The following is a 27,584-nucleotide window of genomic DNA, read 5'->3' on the forward strand; positions in this document are numbered from 1 at the left end:
GCTCCGCATAGATCGGAGTACGCCCCGCGTGGTTGAGCTCCTGGAACTTTTGTCACTGTTTCACACCTTACACGCCCCACGTGCTATGCTCTACGCCCCGCGTGGTAGGTGTTGACTATGTGGGAATGTTTGGGTTGACTGCCGTGATTCAGTGGGAATTGCCCTACGCCCCGCGTGTAGCCTTCCACGCCCCGCGTACGTGCTGAATTATCACTTAGTCATTCCTTAACTCGCACCTGCAAAATATGACTCTCGAGAACCGAATTAGCTTGATGTTTTATTTTTCTGAAATTAATCAAAAGTAAAGGAAATTCACTAAAAATACAAAAATTATTTTTATTTTATTATTTATTTAAAAACACAATATTTTTGTATTTAAACTTAATTATTAGCTCAAAATTAAATCGTAAATCACGCTAAAAGATAGGGACAAAACGTCCCTATGCAACAGTATTTTAACATTATGTCAAGTGAAGGCGTAATTAAAAACGCGCTCGATTCACATGTGGCATTCCGATGACGCAATCCTGTCATCCAAAGAAAACGCGTGTTTTCGTTAAATTTCACTTGCTCATCAGATGACACATGTAATAAATGACTGACACTGTATGCGGAAAACAAAAAAAGCGGCAAATAAAATTTCACTTATGCGGTCATATACCAAATTTAGGCGCTCGCTCGTTTGACTAAAATTTCAGCTCATATATAAACCCTTTCTCTCATTCCAAACCCCATTTTAGGTTACACAATCTTCATCCTTATCATCCCTCTCTATCTCCATGGTTGATTTCTATATGCAATCACTGGGAGTGAGCTCGAAACACGGTACTGGTAAGCCATATTTTCTTCATTCCTAGATGTATTAGAGTTTCATTGTTCCTTACTCTATCTTTTCCTCATCCGATTTACTTTTGTGTATGTCGATTTCAGTAGCTAGAATAAGGATCTATTGATTTTCAGACCTATCGTTGAAAGGGTTAGATCTCTCGCTTAGATACACTGATTTTATTGTATTCATTGTAAGATTCACTGCTGAAAAGCTTGAGTCTTTATCTTTTTTAACCTAGGGCAATACAGTGCCTGATGCTGAAGATGTTATGAACTCATCTAATTCCTTTTTATTTGAACATAATATTTGCAGGGATAGTAAGAATGCTTAAGTACATGGGAAGGCTGACTGAAGAGATTGTCAATCAGTTCATGCATTTAGCATATGGGAAGATTTCTTTAACTTACTGAGTATATATTATCGTTATATTGGTTTGAACTGATTGGTTGCATGTATGATGTTGTTGTAGGTGGTGCTGCTGAGATAGGTTTACAATATATCTTCCACTTGGCTTGTTATCTGATTGAGTATGTGTATGTGTATGAAGCATGTTGGCTTGTTTATGCTTGATGTTCTGTTTAGGAAGCTATAACTGATTGAGTATGTGTATGAAGCATGTTTATGTTTGATGTTCTGTTTAGAAAACTAGAACTCATTGAGTATATGTATGATGTTGTGGGTGATGCTGAGATAGGTTTACAATATACCTTCCACTTGGCTTATTATCTGATTGAAACCATTCAGAATGGTGATGGGTTTTCGATGCTATCAACATAAGTTATGAACTTGTGGTTAGCATCACAAACTTCATCACCGTGCTCACTTTTCAACGAGTACAATCCAAGTGGAAAGTATATTGTAAAGGGTTTTGTATATGCATTGCTATTACGTAATCTGTTTTCTTAGGTTACGGGAGACATTAGCTTTCTTCCCGCTTTTCTGTTTTTGTAAGGCTATTTTAAGCCTATGTTATTTATGTTTTGGAATAAAAAAACTCTTGCATCTTCTGCAAATTTTTTATTGTTTATTATTTTGTTAATATTTGGTATTAGAGTGTCCTCAAACAGGCCTGATTCAGAAATAGAAGAAGAGAGTTTTATTGAGTGAAACACGAGAGAAAAGTGAGAGACACTCATCATATACAAAGCTGGATTAAAAAAGACAAGATAAAATAAAATAGGAATTCAAAATACTAGGTAAAAAGCAGACTCACTAGCAGCGACATCTTCGACAACTCCCTTTGATGCCCATAGAGGAATCTAATACGAGTGGTTTTAGCTTGGGGAGAAGGTGAATAAGGTAAGCCTAAAAGGAAGATATGTCCCATCCACGAGCCTCAGCTTCTCCATTCTTTTGCGGTGCCAAACATTTGGCAGCTTGTCGAGCTACTAATTTTTGGTATAAGGAAGGCATGTTAAAGCCTACAAAACACAGGAAAACCCAAAATCAAGAACATTACAAAAATATCATAAAGATACATGTGAGAAGGGTGTCATATTTATAGAGCCCTCAAAATACAAATTCCCTTCAGCAAATTGGAAGAGGAAGGGAATGGTATTTTTGATGTGCTTCAACAGTGATTCTTTAGAAAAGGTGAAGACTAAGTTCACCAAGAGATCATGGTCCTCCTTCTCCGCTTGCGTCAGGCTCCAACACAGGCCACTTCGTCTCATTCACATAATCAGGGTTCCATGAGGATCTGAAGGAGAAACCATTAGGGTATAAAGCCCCCTTCGTCGGCTTCCCAATATCGTCTACAATGGAATAAATCCAAAACCACTTAGGGTTACACTTTTTACAACTGAAAACCTTATCCCTAAAAAATGATTTCTGGTTCGTAGGCAACTTTGAAATCCAAATAGAATCATCAACATTTGATCTCATAGAGGGCATCCATATCCTAGAAATAAAGAACCAGTCAACATAATATCCAAATCTTTATACACCTTCACCGACCCAAGCATTGGGGGAAAGCTAATTGGGGCAGATGTCAAATTCATTCAACATGTTGATAATGCTGGAAGAGAAGGGAAGGTGAACCCCATTCTCCAGAAATAACTTATAGAAACCTAAAAATCCTTCTAGAGCACATGTTATTACTTGATTAGAATTAGGAGCGACAACACCCAGATGCTTAAATTATGGGTAGTTGGAGACTAGCTCCATCGATAAAACATCATCTAAGGAAGAGGGTTGTTCAAAGTTCTTGAGGTTAAGGATAATGTTCTTCTTCAGAGTTACATCATCTGAAGTTTCACTAGCTTGCGGCTTCTTACAAACCACTACAAAAAAATAAAGCATAAAGAAGAAAAAACTCAGTAAGAAAGTAGCACTTACGAAAGAGAAGTAAACATGTAAAAGCTTGAAGATGCAGACGGAAACAAAAGAAATCTGGAAAGCAAAATAAGTAAGAAATGAACAAAAAGCTTGAATGGCCTTTTATAAGGGAATAAAGGAATATGAAAGGGGAAAACAACAACAAATAGGCATACTAACTTCCTACAAATGATTAGACTTGTCGCCGGTTCAGAATCCCTGACAAGCGCGAAGAACGAAGCTAGTCAAAACATGCCACCTGGACAACGCGTGCCAAGGCAAAAACAAAATCCGAGAAAATACGAGCAACACATGTCAAGTGAGAAAAGTTACAACAGAATGCATGGGACAACTGAAGGCAAAAATAGTTGCTTCACTTCTTCCACCTATGCTGAACCCTGCAAGAGTTCAGAAACAAAGGCGAGGGGGCATATGATATCGTATAAAACTAATTAGACACATGGTAGAGCCCTCAGATCAACGATCATATGTCGTAAAAAGAACCTTTGGATATACCAAAGACTACCATGGAAATTCCCCATGTAGGGAAACACTCATGCGGCCAGGTTAAGGACTCCGTATCATGGAGGACTTCTGGTATGTAAATAATGTAGGAAAATAGACAAGTCTAGGCGTAGCGGAATAATAAAATTTTATCTATTTTATCTATTTTCCTTTTCCAAGATCTGTTAATTGTTATTTCATATAAAGAGGGATAGAAAGTAATAACTTTAGTGAAGAACTATCTACCGTTGCAAACGAAGTGCCCACAACTTCTTATTATCAACTCCTGAGCAACGAACGTTTTTATTCAACACAGAAAAACAAAACTAATCAGTAATCAACCTTTAAAGTATAGCAATCGCAATGATTGCCTCTAACAGAAATCGTACGAGATCAAAGAGGGAGTAAGAAATAAAGTAAATTATCCGAGACGACGACGAAACGATTCCTTCTCTCATTTTTCTATGTGTATCGAAATTATGGGGTTAGGGAGTCTATTTATAGACTTCTCAAAACCCTAATCCCAGTTGTGTTAGGTAATTAAATAATTGGAATCTTATTCGGAATAGAATTCCTAATTAGATAATTAAATAAACACTTTACTATTATCTAAATAATAACTAATTATATCTAGATAATTATTATTAATCAAATTAATAATTAATTAATGTTAGGGATAATTAATTAGAGTTTCAATCACATAAAAACTTCTAATTAATATTATCAGATAATCTTTTAATTTAATTCATAACCATAATCAAATTATAATTATTAATCAAATTAATTTATCCCCAAATTAATACAAATTTCGGCCCATACATGTATGTCCCACTAATTACATTTTCGTCCTCCGATTCCAAGTCCCATATGCGACCCATTAGGTTCTTTATTGCCACTAGCCGTATATATCCTTTGAAATTATTCATCACGATTAATTCCAACATATATATAACGAAATACCGTCGCGAGCTGTTACTAGCAGAACCTATGATATTCCCCCAGAGCAATTAAGAAGTCAGGTTGATAACTGATGTTAACCTTTCTGCATTAGGTACAGTATAATATGATCCTTCATCAACTATATCCTATCGGTCAATTCCTTATAACCATGGAACGTGTCAAGGTTACATATAACGAAGAGTCCGGTTTTACTTGTACAGGTTGAATTCACTCTGAAAAGATAAGTTAAGTGAAATGTTCATTTCTACTCTTAACTGTATCACTTTGCAAGGATTTCAGTCAATTCACCACAAACGGCCATTTGGATATATCTCCCACTTATCAGGAGTGACGAATGCTCAATCTGACATTAACTGTTCTGCAATTACTTTGTGTGATACCCAACCCTGCTCTCACACACCCTAGGCTCTCACCTGTTGGATCATGCTCGCACAGAATCAAAGTATCAAACTCCATAATCCAGAATCACTAATTAACGAATGTTTGAGTCTGAGGATTAGTTATACCTACTAATACCAATGAGATGAACAGTTGACACATTAGATAAATCAATCCATTCTGTTATCTCAAGTCGGGTCCCAATCCTAATGAACTCCTTCACCGGATCCATGTAACTGTCTAGATATCTGAATATCTAAAGCTTGTGAGTTCAGCTTTCTGTCTTGACAGAAAACACTGTTACATGCAAGTCTCAACAGTAATATACCAACCCCTATAACATATTACTTGACTTGGGTTTACTTTAAGTCTATTGGTCTATTATAAAGTACAGTCTCACTTCATGCTTGTATGAACACTTTATAACTACTTAAATAAACTTAGGGTTACTTTCTTTATGAAAGATTTGTGCCTTTATATATAGTTACATTTTAATGCTATATATGTGATTAAACAAATGATCAAATAAACAATTTATTCATTAATATTAATATCCTAAAACAATTGTCTTTAGGACACTAAACTCCAACATTCTCCCACTTGGACTAAAGCCAATTGTTTCTGAAACTAATACCAGAAGAACTAAGATGTTTATCGTGAGCTCTTTGTGGTAATGGCTTGGTCAACGGATCTGCAACGTTGTCCTCAGTAGGCACCTTTTCTATTCTCACATCTCCCCTGGCTATGATCTCCCTAATGAGATGATATCGCTTGAGATAATGTTTGGATGCATTATGAGACCGTGGTTCCTTTGCTTGTGCAATGGCTCCATTGTTATCACAGTACAGAGTAATGGGATTCATAATGTCAGGCACCACTCCTAGTTCTGTTATGAACTTCCTAATCCAAACAACCTCCTTTGCCGCTTCTGCAGCTGCGATGTACTCTGATTCAGTCGACGAGAAAGCAACACTTCCTTGTTTGGAACTCTTCCAACTAACTGAACCTCCATTCAGGATAAACTGGTATCCTGATTGGGATCTATAATCATTCAGTCAGATGACTAGCATCTGAATATCCTTCAATTTTCAATTCTCCGTGTCCATATACGAGGAACATGTCTTTAGTTCTTCTGAGATACTTAAGAATGTTCTTGACAGCAATCCAGTGATCAAATCCTGGATTCCCTTGATATCGGCTCGTGATACTCAATGCAAACGCCACATCAGGTCTAGTGTAAAGCATGGCATACATGATCGAACCAAGCGCACTGGAGTAAGGAATTACAGCCATGCGATTCTTATCACTGTCTGTTTTAGGACATTGATCATTTGATAACTTGACACCATGGACCATTGGTAAGTTACCTCTTTTCGATTCATGCATGTCAAAATGTTTTAGGACTTTGTCAATATATGTAGACTGGGATAGTCCGAGCAGTCTCTTCGATCTATCCTGGTAGATCTTAATCCCTAAGATATAGGCTGCTTCTCCCAAGTCTTTCATGGAGAAATTACCCAATAACCAAACTTTTACTGATTTCAACATTGCAACATCATTTCCCATAAGTAGTATATCATCAACATATAGTACTAAGAAAATGACTGAGCTCCCACTTGTCTTCTTGTAAACACAAGCCTCTTTAGAGTTTTGTTCGAAACCAAATTGTTTTATGGTTTCATCAAAATGTTTGTTCCAGCTTCTAGATGCTTGCTTGAGTCCATAAATGGACCTTTGAAGTTTGCAAACCTTGGTTGCATCCTTCGACGTGAAACCTTCAGGTTGCATCATGTATACATCCTCAAGCAGGTTTCCATTTAGGAAAGCTGTTTTCACATCCATTTGCCAAATCTCATAGTCAAAATAAGCGGCAATTGCAAGCAATATTCTGATGGATTTGAACATGGCTACTGGAGAGAAAGTCTCGTCATAGTCAACTCCTTGCTTTTGACGATATCCTTTCGCTACAAACCTAGCTTTGTAGGTACTAACCTTTCCATCCATGTCCATCTTCTTCTTGAAGATCCACCTGCACCCAATGGGTTTTATCCCTTCGGGTGGATCACCCAAAGTCCACACTTGGTTAGTATACATGGAGTCCATTTCAGAATTCATGGCTTCAAGCCATGCTTTAGATTCTGGACTAGAAAGAGCTTCTTCGTAGGTTTCGGGTTCATCGTCTAACACGGGAACCAGTTCGTTATCTCCCACTAGAAAACCATATCTAACTGGGAGTTCATGAATTCTTTGAGACCTACGAGTGGGATATGACACTTTTGTTTCATCTAGTGAAACGGGTTCGGGTTCAACTTCTTCCGCGTTTTCAACATGTGATTCCTCTTGAACTTCCTCAAGTTCAATTACGCTTCCATTTTGTGTCTCTTCCAGAAACTTTTTCTCTAGAAACACTGTGTGCTTGGATACTATTACTTTCTGTTCATCTGGATGATAAAAGTAATATCCGGCAGTTTCCTTTGGGTATCCAATGAAGAAACACTTGTCAGATTTGGGATCTAATTTATCTGACACAATACGTTTGACGTATGCTGAACATCCCCATATTCTCATGAAGGAGAAGATGGGTTTTCTACCAACGAACAGTTCGAATGGTGTGGAACTGGCGGATTTGGTTGGAACTCGGTTTAAGGTAAATAGGGCAGTTTCTAAGGCATAGCCCCAGAATGATTTTGGAAGAGAAGCGGTGCTCATCATGGATCGTACCATATCTAGTAAGGTGCGATTTCTCCTTTCTGATACACCATTGTGTTGTGGTGTATAAGGAGGCGTCCATTGTGAGCATATTCCACATCCATTTAGATAATTCATAAATTCTTGAGAAAGATATTCTCCACCTCGATCACATCGAAGTATCTTAATAGACTTTCCTGTCTGATTCTCAACCTCATTCTTAAAGCATTTGAACTTCTCAAAAGCTTCTGACTTGTGCTTCATCAAATAGATATAACCATATCTAGTATGATCATCTATGAAGCTAATGAAGTATCTGAATCCTCCGCTTGCTTGGACTGACATAGGACCACATACATCTGAATGTATTAATCCTAGAGTGTCTGATACACACTGACCTTTATTGCTAAAGGGTGTCTTTGTCATTTTTCCTTTTAAACATGACTCACATGTTCCCATTGATTCACAATCAATTGAGTCTATAAGCCCATCTTGATGTAGCTTAAGCATGTGTCTCTGGTTTATATGGCCTAAACGACAATGCCATAAGTAAGTTGAATTATCTAGGCTAAGTATTTTGGTATCAATTGTGAAAGCAGAAACTTTATCATTCAAAATATAAATCCCATTTAATGATATTCCTGAAAAATAGAAAATGTTGTTTCTATAAAATTCGCAATTATTGTTCTTAATTGAAACATGAAAGCCATCATCAACTAGACAGCTAATAGAAATAATGTTACGAGACATCTCTGGAACATACAAACAGTTCCTTAATTCTATTACAAGTCCCGATGGTAGATGTAGATCATAATCTCCAATCGCGAGTGCGGCAACCCTTGCACCATTTCCAACTCGCAAGTTTATGTCTCCTTTCTTCAATTCCCTAGTCTGTTTTAGTTCCTGCATATTCATACAAATATGAGATCCACATCCAGTATCCAATACCCAAGATTCAGACTACGAAATTGAGTTAATTTCAATATAGAACATACCAGATGTGGAAGTCCCGGCTTTTCCCTTCTTGAGGGTGGCTAGGTACACCAAACAGTTTCTTTTCCAATGCCCGTCTTCACCACAAAAATGGCACTCCCCTTTGGGCTTCTTCACTTCCATCCCCTTTGTTTCGGGGGTGTGGCCCCCTTGCCCTTCTTGAGATAGATAGGATTGGGAGGGCTCCCTTTCCTCTTCTTTGATCCCTCAATAGCAAGGGCCAGTATTTCCTTGTTTTCCTTTATATTGGGCTCGACTGTCTCGAGCATATTTGCAAGCTCTTCAAGAGAGGTTTGCAAGCCATTCACTTGGTAGTTCATGATGAACTGTGAATAACTCTCGGGGAGGGATTGAAGAAGTAAGTCTACACTTAGTTCATGATCCATCGCATCTCTAATACTAGAAAACTTGGTAATAAGGCCAATCATCTTGACACAATGTGTCATTACAGATGTGCCCTCCTGCATCTTGCATCTATATAAATGCTTCGTTATCTCGTAGCGTTCGCACCGAGTTTGATTGCCAAACAACTCTTTCAGGTGCGCGACTATGGAATAGGCATCCATCTCATCATGTTGCTTTTTCAATTCTAGTGTCATCGATGCAAGTATGATGCATCCCGCGTGATCATCATCAGCCTTATGCTTCCAGTAAGCATTGATCTCTTTGATGGGTGCATCACAAGCCGGGGTAGGTGGTATCAGTGTATGAATTACATACCCTATCTTATCGAACTTCAAAACAATTTTGAGGTTGCGATACCAGTCGGTGAAGTTTGAACCAATCAACTTGTTATCGGTAAGTATATTTTACAGATTGGTTTTAGACATGATTATTTTAGAGTACGATTTGTTAATAACCTGAGAGTGAGAAAAGTGACGGATGTTATTCATTTGTTTAATTCATTTACAATTTAAATACGTTGGACTTTTATGTTTTTAAATTGCTCCCACTATTTTACCAAATTAATAACCCTCTATATTAATTCGAAGGATATTCACAAATCCCTTAGGGAGCTAGAATCCTAACTCCTGAAATTTCACCTTGAGTTTACTCAACAAGCTAGTTTCATTCATTAGGTAAATTCATGTAATCAATCACATCAAGCATGTGACTTCTAGGTTGTTGGGTTACTAACCACATTAGTAACTGATATGTGTCGTCTATCAATCCCAACCATATTGCCCATTAGGTTAGAACAACATGAGTTTGCTCATCCAATTATTCTAGCCCAATTTAAGCATTACCCCATATTCGTGAAAAACGATTTTTCGATAATTCAGGTGTTACCATAAGACCCCGAGCTTGAGTTTGCTCAACAACCCAAAGGCCCCCAGTACTGCCGGCTGAACTATAATATTAGGGAGGGGCAACCGATTTTAATAACTTGCTTATTTACTTAACTTTTGATTAGTGAGTATTTTATTTAAGTCTCATAATCTAACCTAGTCTTGATTTGCTTTAGCATATATCAGACATTCATACATTCAACATTGACAATTATGGACATGTCTCTAAGTTTATTCCGTTGAGCCAGAAACGGAATAAAGGGTCACCCTAGGGAAATACTAACTATTACATATTTCTCTTTGGGTCCTCCGTCTTCTCCTTGGCACCTTGAATTACAACAATATTCAATTTCTAAGAAACTTCAATTTACTTGAAGGGATTCAGATGAGAAGAGAAATACAATAGAGAGTAAGAGAAGGCAGGACACGCATGTCCTATTTAAAATACCAAAAGACTGAATAACTATTATAGAGGATCTATATGTCCATAACGCCAACCATGCAAAGACTCAATTAAATTAAATTTAATTGGTTGATTACATAAACTATTTATGTAATATTTGAGTTAATCAAATTAACAACTTAAATTAATTTACATCCAATTTTAATCTTGTCAATTTTGTATCCTTTATATTTAATTTAATCAAATTGTAGCAAGTACATATTAGATTAATATAACATGTACAAAATCAGTATTAGACATACCCTAATTAATTCGTATAATTCATTTAATGCTTTGAATTACTTATATCAAATATTTAGGTAAAACAAACTTTTAAATAAATTGATTTTGATAATCAAAACAAATTATTATATTCTGAAACATATATATATATATATAAACGGGTCCTTTTAAAACACTTTTAAAACCGGTACCATCGATCGGGCCGGGCCGATTTAATCAGCCCGACCCTTTGGACCAACTGCTGCCGTAGGGAAGCAGCGAGCAGCCAGGCGCTGCTGCCTCAGCGGCAGCAGCGTCCGCCGCTGCTGGTTGCTGCCGCAAGGCAGCAACCAGTCGCAATAGCAGTCGGGGTTGCCGCCTCGCGGCAGCGATCCCGAACAGCTATTCATTTATTTTTATTTTTTTAAAATTAAATATATATATATAATTGTTTTAAAACAGTTTCAAAACAATTTTCAAAATATTAGAAAACAGTTTTATCTTTTAGATTTAATAAAACCAAAACGTTTTAATTATCTAACTATAAAACCTTTAGGTTTTGTTTAAACGATTATCAACCGAAATAATCAGGAACTATGCATAATCAGTTTTAATTAACAAGTAATCAAAACTTATTTATCTTTAGATTAATTAAACTAACCGATTAATTAATTAACCTAACAATAAATTTATTCAATCCGATTGAAAAACTCTTTTATTTACATATATGAAATAACAGATTAACATAGTCTGTGATACCAATGTAGGAAAATAGACAAGCCTAGGCGTAGCGGAATAATAAATTTTTATCTATTTTATCTATTTTCAAGATCTGTGATGAGTGTCGAATTCACCAAAAATAAAATACCTACTCTTGGAATCCAAAAACTGTAGTAAATATGAAGTAGGGTCGAATCCTCAGAGACTGGTAGAATTATAACTTTTCAGAATTAACAATTAAAAGTAAAAGGGGTTTTTTTTTGGTTTATAGAATGAAATAAATAGAAAATAACAAATAATAATAAAATAGGAGAAAAATTAAGTAGTTGAGAAATATATATGAGAAAGATTCCAGCTAGAGGTTAGATTTGAGTCTTGAATTGAACAATTGATCATCGATCATAGAAAATATAAATTTCAACCCTTCAAATAAATTAGCTATGGTTATTAAAAAGCATTAACAACCTATCTCTTCTTACCGATTGGACAATTAAGAAAAGCTCATTAATTTTTCCTAATCAATTAAACAGTTCCAAACAAGCTTCGGAATTTAATTTGATTGAAAGCATTAAAGTATGAAAGAGATACCAATTCTACTCAATAATCACTAAAGCAGGATTATTTAAAGCATATCAATTACATTCACAACATAGGTTAAAAGCTTGTCCACAATTAACTATGTTATTTGCTACTTGCATTGGATGAATTAAACGATTACGTATTTAAACATCTAATTAGCGAAACGATTACAAGTAAATAATCAAATCAAGGATTCAATTAAATCATGCAATACGAACAAGAACAGAATAGAAATTGATTACTTGAAATAGATGAAAAAGATTAAGTACAGAATGATCTCCCAATTGATTGTTCAAGATCTAAAAACCTCTAGCTAGAAATTGGAAATTAGTTCATATTGGAGGAAGAAGAAGCCATGGAAGAATGAGGATACATGAAAAGCCTTTGATATTTTTCTTGTTCTCTCTATGTGTGTTCTCCTCCCCAAATGTGGTTCTGATTGTCTCTTTTTATAACTTTCACAATTGTGCCTCTTGGTTTTCAAGAGAGAGAAAAATTGACTTTTATTAATTCCTCATAAAAATATTAAGAGAAACTCTCATTTAGAATTAAACTCTAAAAGAAACTCATCTTTAGGATTAAACTCTAATTAGGACTATTTAAGAAAATCCTAATAGAGTTAAAATCTTATAAATATTATATATGTTAAGAATCTCATAACATAAGTCATCAATTCTCCATTAAATGCTCATTGATCCACAGGCATAGGTTAGGACAGATCATCATTTGAAACTCCTTTTCAGCACATGACTTGCCAAGTTTCTTCAAATTCTCTTTAAACTCCATAGAATCACCATTTTAACCATCAATTTGTAATTGAGTCTCAAAAATACCTACAAAACAGAAAACAAGGTAAACTTGCACCTAAACAACAAAACTAAAACTAAACCCCAAGGAATTAAGATATAAAAATATGTATAAATATGGACCTATCAATCTGTTAATTGTTATTTCATATAAAGAGGGATAGAAAGTAATACCTTTAGTGAAGAACTATCTACCGTTGCAAACGAAGTGCCCACAACTTCTTATTATCAACTCGTGAGCAACGAACGTTTTTATTCAACACAGAAAAATAAAACTAATCAGTAATCAACCTTTAAAGTATAGCAATCGCAATAATTGCCTCTAACAGAAATCGATACGAGATCAAAGAGGGAGTAAGAAATAAAGTAAATTAGCCGAGACGACGACGGAACGATTCCTTCTCTCCTTTTTCTATGTGTATCGAAATTATGGGGTTAGGGAGTCTATTTATAGACTTCTCAAAATCCTAATCCCAGCTGTGTTAGGTAATTAAATAATTGGAATCTTATTCGGAATAGGATTCCTAATTAGATAATTAAATAAACAATTTACTATTATCTAAATAATAACTAATTATATCTAGATAATAATTATTAATCAAATTAATAATTAATTAATGTTAGGGATAATTAATTAGAGTTTCAATCACATAAAAACTTCTAATTAATATTATCAGATAATCTTTTAATTTAATTCATAACCATAATCAAATTATAATTATTAATCAAATTAATTTATCCTCAAATTAGTACAAATTTCGGCCCATACATGTATGTCCCACTAATTACATTTTCGTCCTCCGATTCCAAGTCCCATATGCGACCCATTAGGTTCTTTATTGCCACTAGCCGTATATATCCTTTGAAATTATTCATCACGATTAATTCCAACATATATATAACAGAATACCGTCGCGAGCTGTTACTAGCAGAACCTATGATATTCCCCCAGAGCAATTAAGAAGTCAGGTTGATAACTGACGTTAACCTTTCTGCATTAGGTACAGTATAATATGATCCTTCATCAACTATATCATGTCGGTCAATTCCTTATAACCATGGAACGTGTCAAGGTTACATATAACGAAGAGTCCGGTTTTACTTGTACAGGTTGAATTCACTCTGAAAATATAAGTTAAGTGAAATGTTCATTTCTACTCTTAACTGTATCACTTTGCAAGGATTTCAGTCAATTCACCACAAGCGGCCATTTGGATATATCTCCCACTTATTGGGAGTGACGAATGCTCAATCTGACATTAACTGTTCTGCAATTACTTTGTGTGATACCCAACCATGCTCTCACACACCCCAGGCTCTCACCTGTTGGATCATGCTCGCGTAGAATCAAAGTATCAGACTCCATAATTCAGAATCACTAATTAACGAATGTTTGAGTCTGAGGATTAGTTATACCTACTAATACCAATGAGATGAACAGTTGGCACATTAGATAAATCAATCCATTCTGTTATCTCAAGTCGGGTCCCAATCCTAATGAACTCCTTCACCGGATCCATGTAACTGTCTAGATATCTGAATATCTAAAGCTTGTGAGAACAGCTTTCTGTCTTGATAGAAAACACTATTACATGCAAGTCTCAACAGTAATATGCCAACCCCTATAACATATTACTTGACTTGGGTTTACTTTAAGTCTATTGGTCTATTATAAAGCACAGTCTCACTTAATGCTTGTATGAACACTTTATAACTACTTAAATAAACTTAGGGTTACTTTCTTTATGAAAGATTTGTGCCTTTATATATAGTTACATTTTAATGCTATATATGTGATTAAACAAATGATCAAATAAACAATTTATTCATTAATATTAATATCCTAAAACAATTATCTTTAGGACACTAAACTCCAACAAATAGTCCTAAAGTCATAAGGATCCCTATAGAAGACGGTTTCGGCCCTAAACTTTATAAGTAGACAGGTCTGATCACACCTAATGGTACATTAACATAACAAACTTCCAACTAGTCCTTACTGTTTAACCCTTCCAAAACACCTACTAATTTAGGCGTTGGAGCGGGTTCGCCAGACTCCAGCACCTCCCCGACCTTTGGTTTGTTTTACAGATTCACCCCTGAAGACTCAGAAAGACATTTAGACTCTCAATCACAAGTTCATATACACAGTTATGAGTTTGAATCGTCCTACTCATATCAATCAGCATAAGGTTACTCAAAGATGGGGTTCGTAACTTTTTGATGCGGTTGAAGACAAAGCAATTCGATTTCTTACCGTGATTTTCGAGCTTTTTTAGCCATATTTGTACAAGATGGCTGATCTTTTTTGTGTGAATACTACTGATTTTGCTTGTGTTTTTATTGATTTAATGAGATGCGTCGTATTACTTTCTCTCCTAGGGAGTTTAATATTTCACTAAAAGAAACTAACTTAATTTGTGTGAATTTTCCTAACATTAAGAAAAGATTTCAGCTTCTGTAGCCTGGAAGACTGCTGATTTTGCTGCTAGTATATATATATATATATATGTGGAAGAGTTCTCAATGGTGACTCTCCATGGATGGAGATTAATAAAATCTGATTAAATGACCTGCTATAGCAGGTTACTAAAAGATTATCAGGTTACTAAAAACATATTTCTCTCCTTAATAAATTTATTTTCTGTTTTTTAAAAAAGTTTCTCTCTCTATAATAAATGATTGTCCACATTTTTCAAAAATACTTACTCTCTCCATAATAAATTCATCATACAAATAATTGGTACATAAAATTGTCAATAAATCTATTTGGATATCCGACTAAAAATATAATGTTGTTTTCATTGCTGTTTTTTATTAATCTATTCAAATACTTAAACTTTGTATTTGCAAGTATTAGTACTATACACACGAATTTGAGTGCTCTGAGAAAGAATTCAATTGAAAAAATTAAGAAAAATTATTATATATTCCATTAATTGTATTGATTACTATTATTTATAGTGTTATGCACTGTTTCTTTAGTTTTGATTTTATTTTAATTTTAATTTGGTTTTGTATATTTTTCTTTTTCATTGTTTGACAACGATACTACAAAATATTTTACGATGTTTGTTTGTCATATAAAATACTTTTCTATCACTAACTTAAAGTATATAATGTTATATTTTGTTTTTCATGTTTTCGTATTTTTTGCACTTAACGTTTTTCTTGTTTTTACTTTTTTATTTTTGTTCCGTGTTTGCTTCTGTCAGGGCCGGTCCTGGGCTTAGGCCGGGGGTGCGCCGACCTAGGACCCAGGGCTGGAGGGGACCCAAAAAACTTTTTTAGCTTTATATGTATATATGAAATTTAATTTTTTTTTAGTGTAAATAGTGATAAAATTATATAGTGGCCTATTTCTTTTCGAAACTCCGTTAATAAAAAAAATTAAAAGGCCTATTTTATTATGTATAAACTTTTTATTATTAAAAAGGGCTTTATTACTTATTTTTCTTAGGGCCCCTAAATTTTCAGAACCGGCTCTGACTTCTGTTTTCATATTTTTACCGATTTTCACTTTTTTTGTTTTTTATTTTTGTTTCGCCTTTCAAGTTTTCGTTTTACATTTTTAATATAATATTTTATTAATAACTATCAATATTAATAATATGAATGGTTTACACAACACTAATATTCGACTAGAAAAACTATTACCAGTAGCTTTTCTATTTCTTTACATTATATCATATATAATAATACAAAGGAGAAGACTTTACAATGATAATTTAAATTCATTCCATATTAAATAACAATATTTTTGGAAGGTTCAATATGACAATTAAATAACAGTAAAATTAATTTTTTAATTTTTTTTAGTAAAGTAAGGCTAAAATTGATTTCTTTGACACATGCGGGTTAATTTGCATCATTTTATATGTTAGAGCTAATATGCACTTTCCTAGGGATGCAAGTGGGGCGGGGATTTCCCATCCCGACGGGGACGAGGAATCACCGATAAGAATCCCCATGGGACGGGGATGAGGATAATTTTATATCCCTTAACGGGGATGGGACGGGGATGAGAAATGGTATCCCCGCCCAGTGGAGATCCTCGACCCCGTCCCATTAATCCCCGATGGGGAATCCCATATGGATCCCCAATTATTCTCCATTATAATTTGTAACATTTAACTTAAATTAATTAGACTTATTTTCAAATAAAAAATTAAATAGGATAAATAAAATATTAGCCAATGACTAAATGGATATTTTTCCTAACCTAAACTAAACGAAAGACACAGTTTCTTTGTCATTCTTTTCGAAGAAAACTTAGAATTAGAAAGGAGAAAGAAACATATACTAATTTTTTAAAAATATAAATGGTGATTTCCTGCGAGGACGGGGATGTGGAATAGGGAAAAAATGTTTTTAAGCGGGAATGGGGATCCCCATGGAGACGGAGATTCCCCGTGGGATGGGAATGGGGAAAAATTTGTCCCCATCTAACTCGCGGGGATGGGGATGGGAAATGCATCCCCCCACCCCGCCTTGTTTACATCCCTGCACTTCCATAAAATGTTAGGGTTAAATTTGGCTCTTATCTCTAACAAAAAATGGCTCACATATCTTTTAACTAGAATATTTACAAATTTCAACTCTTTTTTAATAAATTTTCAAATCACATGACTGATTTTATTTTCATATTTTTTTCTAAAATTAAATATCAAAATTCTGGATGTAATAATTTGACTAAATTTAAATATTTCAATTTACTAATATATCAAAGTTTCTAAATAAAATTAAATGTTAAAATTTGGAATCATAATAATACGATGAAAATTTACTAAAACCATAAAATTATAAAATTATAGTAAAGAACCATAAAGATTGTTTTGTGTTTTAAATAATAAAATGAAAAATGAAAAATTGATGAACAAAAAAACCAAAACAACTTTGTTTCCAATGATTTGGATTTAATGCCATCGTTAAGAGAAACCCATAAAATCTTTTGGAAATAGTGAAAATGAAGAAAAGGAGATACAAACCTATTAATTATATTTCATCTACACAAATATTCATGTACGGTCAAATTATTTTCTCTCTATTCTATCCATAAGAATTTTCTATTCAAATAGTGAAAAATATCAGATTTGAAAATCATTAATAAATCGAGTTTATATTTTCTACGTTGCTTTATATTACATTACATTACATTACGTTTGTGCGAGGATATAAATCAATTGCATAGAGGGAGTAATATTTAATACGACATCTAAATGAATGACATTATGCATTTATTATTATCATTAATGTGGCATCAGAATATATGAATCCTAGACATGTAAGTTTAATGATTGTTTATAAATAAAGGAAAGCTTAAAGAAATAAAACACCTAAGGATTTACAAATTGAGCATCCAATCCTAAGGATTTACAAATTGAGCTTACAATCCTAAGAGTTCATAAATTGAGTTTACAATTCTAAGGATTTATAAATTGAGGTTATATTTATTACATTACATTACATTAGAGATTGTCAGCTTAATGATTGTTTATAAATAAAAGAAAGCGTAAAAAAAAAAAAACTAAGAATTTACAAATTGAGCTTACAATTTTAAGGATTTATAAATTGAGCTTACAATACTAGGAATTTACAAATTGAGCTAATAATCTTAAGGATTTATAAATTGAGCATATAATACTAAGGATTTATAAATTAAGCTTGTATTTATTAACGTCGCATAAAGTTACGTGACGTTAAGTTACATTACGTTAGGTAACTTAAGCTCAATGATTGTTTATAAATAAATGAAAGCTTACAATCCTAAGGATTTAGATTGAGCTTACAATCCTAAAGATTTATAAATTGAGCTTATATTTATTACGTTACGTTATGTTAGAGATTGTAAGCTAAATGATTGTTTATAAATAAATGAAAGCTTAAAGAAATAAAAAAAATTTAAGGATTTATAAATTGAGCTTACAATTCTAAATCTTTACAAATTGAGCTTACAATTCTAAAGATTTATAAATTGAGCTTACATTCCTAAGGATTTATAAATTGAGCTTACATTAAATCTTTTTACAACTTAGTTACATTACGTTAACTTACGCTAAGTTGTATTATGTTAAGTTTGGTTAAGTTACATCATGTTAAGTTACGCTAATTTAGGTTACGTTACGTTAAGTTGCGCTAATTTACGTTTTGTTACATTACACTAAGTTACGTTACGTTAAGTTGTGCTAATTTAGGTTACATTACATTAAGTTATGTTAATTTACGTTACATTATATTACGTTATGTTACATTATGTTATATTAGGAATTGTAAGCTCAATGATTGTTTAGGTAATGTTACATTATATTATGTTACGTTACGTTACGTTATGTTAGGTTACATTACATTACGTTAGGGATTGTAAGCTCAATTACTGTTTATAGATAAATAAAAGCTTAAAGAAATAAAAAAGCTAAGGATTTTTAAATTGAGTTTACAATCGTAACGATTTATAGATTGAGCTTACAATCCTAAAGATTTATAAATTGATCTTGTATTTATTACGTAACATTACATTACGTTACATCACGTTACGTTACGTTACGTCACGTCATGTTACGTTACGTTACGCTACGTCACATTACGTTACATTATGTTACGTTACCTTAAGTTACGTTACGTTACGTGAAGTTACGTCACGTTGCGTGAAGTTACGTTACGTTGCATAAAGTTGCGTTATGTTAGGTTAGGTTAGGTTAGGTTAGGTTACGTTACGTTACGTTACGTTACGTTACGTTACGTTACGTTACGTTATATTGAGTTACGTTACGTTACGTTATGTTACATTACGTTACATTACGTTACATTATGTTACTTTACGTTATGTTATGTTACTTTACGTTACGTTACGTTATGTTAAGCTACGTTACGTTATGCTACGTTACATTATGTTACGCTACGTTATGTTACGTTACATTACGCTATGTCACGTTACTTTACGTTAATATTTCAGTTCAGAATGTTTAAGTGGAATAATGTTTGAGTTGAGTAATGTTTCAATTTTGTGATGTTTCAGTTCAGTTATGTTTTGGTTCAGTGATATTTCGGTTGAGTGATATTCAGTTTAATGATATTTCAATTTAATGATATTTCAGTTCAGTGATGTTTCAGTTTAGTAATGTTTCAGTTCAGTAATATTTCAGTTCAGTAATATTTCATTTGAGCGATGTTTCAGTTTAGTGATGTTTCATTTTAGTGATGTTTCAGTTCAGTAATATTTCAATTCAATGATGTTTTAGTTCAGTAATATTTCAGTTGAGTGATGTTTCATTTCAGTAATGATTCAGTTTAGTAATGTTTCAGTTTAGTGATGTTTCAGTTTAGTGATGTTTCAGTTCAGTAATTTTTCCGTTCATTGGTGTAGGAGTTCAGTAATGTTTCAGTTCAGTAATATTTCAGTTGAGTTATGTTTCAGCTGAGTGATGTTTCAGTTCAGTAATATTTTAGTTCAGTAATGTTTCAATTCAGTAATGTTTGAGTTCAGTGATGTTTGAGTTCAGTAATGTTTGAGTTCATTATTGTTTTAGTTCGGTAATGTTTTAGTCCAGTAATATTTCAGTTGAGTGATGTTTCAGTTTAGTAATGTTTCAGTTTAGTAATGTTTCAATTCAGTAATGTTTGAGTTCAGCAATGTTTCAGTTCAGTGGTGTTTCAGTTCAGTAATGTTTTAGTTTAGTAATGTTCAATTTCAGTAATATTTCAATTCAGTGATGTTTCAGTTTAGTAATATTTCATTTTAGTGATGTTTCAGTTTAGTTATGTTTTAGTTGACTAATCTTTTAGTTTAGTTATATTTTAGTTTAGTGATGTTTCAGTTTAGTAATATTTTAGTTCAGTAATATTTCAGCAGTGACGTTTCAGTTCAGTGATATTTTAGTTCAGTAATTTTTCGGTTGAGTAATGTTTCAGTTTAGTAATATTTTAGTTCATTGATGTTTCAGTTAAGTGATGTTTCAGTTCAATGATGTTTCAGTTCAGTGATGTTTCAGTTTCATGATGTTTCAGTTTCGTGATGTTTCACTTTAGTAATATTTCAGTTTAGTAATATTTCAGTTTAGTAATATTTCAATTCAGTGGTGTTTCAGTTCAGTGGAGTTTTAGTTCAGTAATGTTTCAGTTCAGTAATATTTCAGTTAAGTGATGTTTCAGTTTAGTAATATTTCAGTTCAGTGATGTTCTAGTTCATTAATGTTTCAGTTTAGTAATATTTCAATTCAGTGATGTTTCAGTTCAGTAACGTTCAGTTCAGTAATGTTTCAGTTCATTAATGTTTTAGTTGAATGATGTTTCAGTTTAGTAATATTTCAGTTTAATAATGTTTCAGTTCAGTAATGTTTCAGATGAGTGATGTTTGAGTTCAGTTATGTTTGAGTTCAATAATATTTCAGTTCAGTAATATTTCAGTTCAGTAATATTTGAGTTTAGTAATGTTTCAGTTCAGTAATGTTTCAGTTTAGTAATCTTTTAGTTCAGTAATGTTTTAGTTCAGCGATGTTTCAGTTCAGTAATGTTTCAGTTAAGCGATGTTTTAGTTCAGTAATATTTCAGTTCAGTGATGTTTTAGTTTAGTAATATTTCAGTTCAGTAATGTTTCAATTTAGTGATGTTTTAGTTTAGTAATATTTCAGTTTAGTAATATTTCAGTTTAGTAATATTTCAGTTGAGTGATGTTTGAGTTCAGTTATGTTTGAAGTTGGTAATATTTCAGTTCAGTAATATTTGAGTTTAGTAATGTTTTAGTTCAGTAATGTTTTAGTTCAGTAATCTTTGAGTTCAGTAATGTTTCGGTTGAGTGATGTTTCAGTTCAGTACTATTTCAGTTTAGTGATGTTTCAGTTCAGTAATATTTCAGTTCAATGATGTTTCAGTTCAGTGATGTTTCAGTTCAATAATATTTCAGTTCAGTGATGTTTTATTTCAGTAATATTTCAGTTCAGTAATGTTTCAGTTCAGTAATGTTTCGGTTTAGTAATCTTTTAGTTCAGTAATGTTTCAATTTAGTGATGTTTCGGTTTTGTAATATTTCAGTTCAGTGATATTTCAGTTCAGTGATGTTACAGTTTAGTGATGTTTCAATTCAGTAATATTTCAGTTCAGTGATGTTTTAGTTCAGTAATATTTTAGTTTAGTAATATTTCAGTTTAGTAATGTTTCAATTCGGTAATGTTTCAGTTCAATGATGTTTCAGTTCAGTAATGTTTCAGTTGAGTAAGGTTTCAGTTTAGTAATATTTTAGTTTAGTGATGTTTTAGTTCAGTGATGTTTCGGTTCAGTGATATTCAGTTTAGTAATATTTCAGTTCAGTGGTATTTCAGTTCAGTAATATTTTAGTTTAGTAATATTTCAGTTCAATGATGTTTCAATGCAGTGATGTTTCAGTTTAGTAATGTTTCAGTTCAGTAATATTTCAGTTCAATGATGTTTTAGTTCAGTAATATTTCAGTTCAGTAATGTTCCAGTTCAGTAATGTTTCTGTTTAGTAATGTTTCAATTCGATAATCTTTTAGTTTAGTGAGATTTCAGTTCAGTAATGTTTCAGTTGAGTAATGTTTCAGTTTAGTAGTATTTCAGTTCAGTGATGTTTCAGTTTAGTAATATTCTTGTTCATTAATGTTTCAGTTGAGTGATGTTTCGGTTCAGTGATATGCAATTTAGTAATATTTCATTTTAGTGACATTTCAATTCAGTAATGTTTCAGTTTAGTAATATTTCAGTTCAGTGGTGATTCAGTTCAGTGGCGTTTCAGTTCAGTAATATTTCAGTTAAGTGATGTTTTAGTTTAGTAATGTTTATTTTAATAATATTTCAGTTCAGTAATGTTTCAGTTGAGTGATATTTCAGTTCAGTAATATTTCAGTTGAGTTATGTTTCAGTTCAGTAATGTTTTAGTTAAGTAGCGTTTCAATTTAGTAATATTGGAGTTCAGTAATGTTTCAAATCAGTGATGTTTCAGTTTCGTGATGTTTCAGCTCAGTAATATTTGAGTTCAGTAATATTTCTGTTTAGTGATGTTTCAGTTCAGTAATATTTCAGTTCAGTAATGTTTCAGTTCAGTAATGTTTCAGTTGAGTGATGTTTCAGTTGAGTGATGTTTCAATTCAAAATATTTCAGTTCAGTGATGTTTCATTTCAGTAATGTTTCAGTTTAGGAATGTTTCTGTGCAGTGATGTTTGAGTTCCGTAAAGTTTTCTGTTCAGTGATATTTACGGTACGTTACATTACGTTTGTGGGAGGATATAAATCAATTGCATGAAGGGGGTAGTATTTAATACGACATCTAAATGGATGACATTAGACATTTATTATTGTCATTAGTGTGATATTAGAATATATGAACTATAGAGATTGTAAGTTTAATGATTGTTTATAAATAAATGAATGCTTAAAGAAATAAAAAAAAATTAAGGATTTACAAATTGATATTGGAATCCTAAGTATTTACAAATTGAGCTTACAATCTTAGAAATCTATAAATTGAGCTTATAATTCTAAGGTAATAAATAGGGGGACAATACCATTAATTAGAACATCATTAATGTTATATTTGGTTATCATAAATAATGTTGTATATTCTCAATGTGAAGCTTTTCTTGTTTCCAATGAATAATCATTTATTAAGATTTAATGCATATAACATTTATTAGACGGATACAAAATTACTTAAAAGAAGACGTCTTCTTATGTGAAATAAAAACATTCGGAAAAAAATTATTTCTTGGAAGTTGGTTATTAATTGATGAAAGAGAATTCGTTATTTAAAATGCACAAGGTTTTAAATTACAACCTACATGTCAGCAGGTAAAAGCCTTTTTAATATTAAATGTCAATTTAAATTATGGACCATTAGATCTTGATCCAATGGATATTAAACACTCACCACCCATGGAGATAATTTAGTGCTCACCATTGAAACCAACCCCATATATATATATATATATAGGAGTGAGATCCAGTGTGACAAGGGGTTAGGGTGTGACAATGAACTTATTGTGTGACATAACAAAACTACGTAGTTTTGATGATAATTAAAAAGGTTAAGGTGGCAAATATGTAAATAAAAGGAATGTGAGAATAGAGAAAATTGTTTTATTTCTTTTCTTTAAAATACATTTTTCCGACATTTCTAACCTCGTTTTTCGAAATTTTTTATACTATTAGACTCGTTTAAATTAGACGGTCATTTTAAGATCCATGAAGCTCAAGTAAAAAAAATTCCGGTGAAACGGAATCCGGGTGAGCGTTTTCTGACGAAAATAAAGTGCCCAGAAAATTCTAAAAAAATTCCAGAAAATGTAAAACATTATTCTGAGAAACTTTAATTCTTGGGACGATGCGATATTTCTTACGGTTTAGTCCCAATAAAACTTGTTCCTTAATTTTATCCATTTTACATGCTTCAAAAATTTGTTGGGTCAAAACCGTAAGGAATCTCGTTTTGAGCCAAGAATTAAAGTTTCTTAAAATGATGTTTTACATGTTTTAAAATTTTTTGATAATTTTCTGGGTACATTTTTTGTTCTACTTACATTGTTCCAACAATGTACGAAATTGTTCCAAATCAGTGTACTATTTGTTCCAACATAATACTTATATTGTTCCAACAGAAAATTGTTTTATTTCTTTTCTTTAAAATACATTTTCCTGACATTTCTAACCTCGTTTTTCGAAAACTTTTATAATATTAGACTCGTCTAAATTAAACGGTCATTTTAAGATCCTGAATCTCAAGTAAAAAAATTTCCGATAAACGGAATCCGGGTGGACGTTTTCTGACGAGAAACAAATTGCTCAGAAAATTTTCAAAAAATTCCAAAAAATGTAAAATATTATTCTAAGAAACTTTAATTCTTGGATCGAAGCGGGATTTCTTACGGTTTAGTCCCAATAAAACTTGTTCCTTAATTTTATCCATTACATGCTTCAACAATTTGTTGGGTCAAAACTGTGAGGAATCTCGCTTTGAGCCAAGAATTAAAGTTTATTAAAATGATGTTTTACATGTTTTGAAATTTTTTGATAATTTTCTGGGGATGTTTTTTTGTCCTACTTACATTGTTCCGACAGTATACGAAATTGTTCCAAATCAGTGTACCATTTGTTCCAAATCAGTGTACTGTTTGTTCCAATATCTATATCTATTTATATATAATATAAAACAGTAACGATGTAGCTGAGGTGTCGACTCCTCGATTTTTGTTGATTAAAAATAATATTGATTAATTATCATTAAATATATCTAATTCAATTTTTGGCGTAATTAAATATATAACTAGCTTTACACCCGTGCATTGCACGGGACATACACTAATTTTATAAATACTATTTTATTAAAAATAAAGAAATTACAGTATGTACATTTTAGTATGATTATTAGTTGAAAAATATATATTATTCTATTTGTGAATTAAAATTGAAGATGTATAAATTCAATAAGTAATCACAACATTCTATTTAAAAGAAAATTGCATACCTGCATTTTCAACACAATTATGTCATTTTAGAAAAAATCTGCTGTCTTCCTTATCATAAATAAATACAAATATATTAACGGGACGTTTGGTATTCTATTGAGACAGGGATAAAGATAAAGGTTGGGATGATGATAAGGATAAATGGTTGGGATATGGATAAAAATATGATAGTCGAGAATTATTATTCAATGTTTGGTACGTGAGATAGGGATAAGGATAAAATAATACATTTTACTATTTTAACCTTATTTAAACTACATATCATTAATTTGAGGGATAAAACAGACTTTTTTATCCTATTAAAACCGCAGGAGATTATCACATCTCCTTATGTCACCCCCTATTGGGTATAGGATTTGAGGGATATTTTTTATCCTTATCTCACCTCCTATATCCCTCCTAACAAACATCCTGTAAGGGTTTAGCACCCTGACTCTTCCACTGTCCACATTTTATCAGCAGAGGGTGGTGGTTTTGTCGATTATTTTAAAAATTGCTACATAACATTTCATCATGACAAATTTATTTTTGTTTTCGATTTAATCGTCTTTTCAATCTCAATTAAGAATTCACAAATTTATTTTTTGTTTTCGATTTAAATGTCTAAAATATTTAATGTGTCATTAATATAATTACAAATAACTAACCAAAATTGTACGAAATTGTTTCAGTTTATCGTCAAACTTAATCTTGTTTGAAAACATTAAACATTTCATATGTTGAGGCTAAATCTACACTTCATCAAAAACATTATTTAGGATCAAATTTGCATGATTCCAATTATTATTTACCGAATTACATAAAGTGTCAATATATTGCAATCAGTATACTTACTCTATTGGATTAAGAATCTATTTTCTTTCAATATGGTTTGTCAATTTATATTTTTCATAAAAAAAAAAGAATTTATATCTAACTTTCATCATGTAAAATCATTTCATCTATTAATACACATAAAAAGTTCACATGGAATTGCTATCTCAAATTTGAGTGCTTGGACAAAAAAGAAAAAATTAATGCAGACACACAAACCTCATTTCCTATCATAAAAATTTTCTTAAAGATACATGGGTATATTAAAAAAAAAAAATAGTTTGAAATGTTAATGTGTTGCTAATTAGACTAAATAAACCTCACAATTAGATGCTCACATCTGTTCTTTTGCTTGTTATACATATAAACTCTTTCAAATATACAAAACAAACAATAGCTTTTGTAAACTACATTGAAGAAACATAATTAAATTTAGCAACCTGATCAGTCTGCAAATTTATGTTTTGTCATTTATTGGCATACAAACTTTCTAAAATAGTTACTGTATTGTGATAACTATTTTTTGTTGATCCTTTTTCTAGAAAATACAAGTTGTTTACACAGTATTATGTCCTTGTATTTTTGTCAATAGAATTCCTCTAGGATCGGAGGAAAATTTAGTAGAATTTAGCAGCATTTTCTGATATCACCAAGTCTAGTTTATTCTTCAGTTTGTGGAGCGGATATTGTGCTATTTCGATTTTCCTTAGGACTTGCTCCAAGGGAATTGTTATCAACTTTAAGCTCAAATGATAATTGGTCATTATCAATGCAAAAGTTGTCACTGCAATCACCATGTTCTTCTGCAACTGCTGTATTTTTTGAAATCATCGATCATAGAACTTTGATCTGGATTGGATGTATTGCTTTCTTCATTAAGGGAAGAAGTGAAATTGAGGTAAACTAACAAGGAACAGATGATCAAACATGAAAGAAACTGAACTGAAATCTGCAACACAGATAAGCATACCGAGATAAGAAAAAAAGGCCATGTTGCAACATATATGACGTTGTATCAGTTTTCTCTCCAGTTCTTTTTTGTTCCCTTCTCTTAAGGACCCTTCTTCTGTAACATTGATTTGAAAATGGAGATGACTTGGAACTAAAAGCTTCTAATGTAGATTGACTGCTTTGTAAATGTTTTCTTTGTTCATTTGCAGCAAGTTCTCTAGAATATTTTGATGCTTGCGACTCGATTTCCTTAAATTTGAGTTCTGTCCATCTGCAACGCAACATTAGAGGATAAAGCTCCTCCAATGATTAGTTAACTTCTTCTTCCTAGTGGGAACACAAGAATTTGAGTAAAATCTTATAGATTTTAGTTTAAAGATCGAAATGTGAAACACAAAGCTCTGCGAAAAGACGAAAACACTGCAAACACATGCTCCAGATTGCAACTATGTAAAGCAAGACACAACCAAAGTTTAAGTTATTACAGAATTCTTATGAGACCTCATATCTTTTGAAAGATATAGAAAATAAATCAAAGCACAAACACTAACAAAAAGCATGGAAGATAAACCAAAATTTGCATATTCAACACAAGCAACACTATTTCTATTGAAAAAAGAGAG

This window comes from Euphorbia lathyris, chromosome 7 (assembly GCF_963576675.1).
Source record: "Euphorbia lathyris chromosome 7, ddEupLath1.1, whole genome shotgun sequence".
NCBI classification, from domain to species: Eukaryota; Viridiplantae; Streptophyta; class Magnoliopsida; order Malpighiales; family Euphorbiaceae; genus Euphorbia; species Euphorbia lathyris.